We start from the raw sequence: 1,710 nt of genomic DNA, 5'->3' as shown, positions 1-1,710 counted from the left end.
AAACTTTTAAAAACTCTTAAAATTCTAAAAAACAACTTTTTAAGCATATAATACAACCTACTAAAGCCAAATTACTTAAAAACAACCTCTATTGCTAATGGTACAACGTATTAAAGCGATCCCTAAACCGTTCAAATCAAAACTCTATCTTATTTATCGCCAACATAAATCCCAATTTCTCTCCCCAAGAATACGGAATTCTCCGTTTAATCTCTACTTCAAACCATCAAGGTGGGTTCTCCATTAATCTCTACTTCTCTATTGGGTACTTTTTCTACTCCCAATTTCCTCTCCAAGAAATCGATTCCTGCTCCCAAACCGTCGATTCCTTCTCCCAGGGTAACGATTTCTTCTCCAATTGCAGGAATTCACGTTCTTGAAACCACCAAGGTGAGTTCTCCATTAATATCTACTTCTCTACTGTGTTCTTTTCCCACTCTCAATCAATCGCCCACTTGAATCGCTCCTCTTTTGGACAACTGATTAAAACCATTGTATTATTGTAATAGGTTTGAAACCTCTAAATCTATGGCTTTTGTTAGTTGATTTTTGGTTTTTTTGCACAATTTTTCTTATGATTTTTGGTTTCTGCTGTCAAAGAGGAAAACCAGTGCCAAGTTATGGATTTTTCTTATGATTTTTGGTTTCTGCTTCCATTGATTAAACCCATTAGGGTTTTCTTCTCTTCCACTCTCGCTCAATCTTCTCCTTTCAAGTTGTTGATGATTTCTGGGTGAGTTTCAAAAATTTTGTGAAGTTTTGGTTTTGATTTATTTTTTGATACTGGTGATGACAATCTTAAGGCTTGTTTCTCGCAGACATTTGCAATGGCCGCCTAAGAGCTTTCGCCTTAGCCAGGCTTGAGAGCTAAAATGTTGCTTTGCTCATATCTTGGATGTCTGAAGTTTATTTAGAAATTTGTTTTGATATTGGGTTCTCAGTGATGATTTCATAGACGATATATCCATTCTATTCATCATGAAGATGAATCAAGGCATTCAGGTAAGCCTTCATCTTTGTATGTTGACATTCAGGTAAGCTTTCATTATCGATCACATTTCCCTATCCATTTCGGGTTTTTGGTTTTATTTGAATTTAGGTTAGATTGAATTTGGTTTCCCTATCCTTTCATTTACGGATTTCACATGTTTTGTTAATTCCTTTAGGGATCATTTATAGTGATTTGGAGAAGTATTTTAATGTAATCTACTAATGTATATACATCATAGAAAATAACTTGGTTTGTTTAAGATCTTCCAGCAAAATCTGCTCCAAACCCATGTTAGGGAGTCTGCTTCAAGGGTTTCAACCCTTTAAAAAACAACCTACTTCTTGTTTCCTTTCAAACAAATTATCTCCGTCACCAGAGCAAGAACCATTTCGGGGCTTTCATCACTCCATTACAGGTTTCTGAAATGGTGGCTGACAAGGGTAAGAAACCCGAGATTGGAGAGAAAATCATGGAGGACAATACTGAGCAAATCATGAGCTTGTTCTATCCATTGCAAAGTTGTCGGAGGTCCAAGATGAACTTAAAAAGGTACTTGTTGTTTTCTTGTGGCTTGTCAATTTTCATGTGGGTTTTCAAGAAACTCAAGTTTTGAAAAACATATGCAACATTCTTGCTAAATACTTAAACATACATGGCAATTCGTCTTCAATTTTGTATGAGCATTTTCATAAATTTGACACTTTTGAACTTAATTTTGT

The 1,710-nt window shown here is 35.3% G+C and overlaps 1 long non-coding RNA gene and 1 other non-coding gene across 5 annotated transcripts in view; both read left to right on the top strand.

Moving 5' to 3' along the window:
• Window positions 1–260: 260 nt before the first annotated feature.
• Window positions 261–1,710, top strand: part of LOC112512068 — a 5,021-nt gene continuing 3,571 nt past the window's right edge. Inside the window, exons 1-3 of one of the 4 annotated variants that reach the window (XR_003069195.1) lie at window positions 261–390; window positions 674–733; window positions 819–1,540. This is a non-coding gene — a long non-coding RNA (uncharacterized LOC112512068). Of the gene's footprint in view, window positions 734–818; window positions 1,541–1,710 lie in introns of all 4 variants that reach the window. The other 3 variants (XR_003069196.1, XR_003069194.1, XR_003069197.1) reach the window with 3 other exon arrangements.
• Window positions 782–907, top strand: LOC112513872. The gene has a single exon (XR_003069337.1). It is a non-coding gene; the product is annotated as a small nucleolar RNA SNORD14 (small nucleolar RNA).

The sequence above is a fragment of the Cynara cardunculus genome (genome assembly GCF_001531365.2).
Source record: "Cynara cardunculus var. scolymus isolate 2C chromosome LG 5, CcrdV1, whole genome shotgun sequence".
Classification (NCBI taxonomy): Eukaryota; Viridiplantae; Streptophyta; class Magnoliopsida; order Asterales; family Asteraceae; genus Cynara; species Cynara cardunculus.
This window is presented reverse-complemented; position numbering and strand designations above follow the sequence as displayed.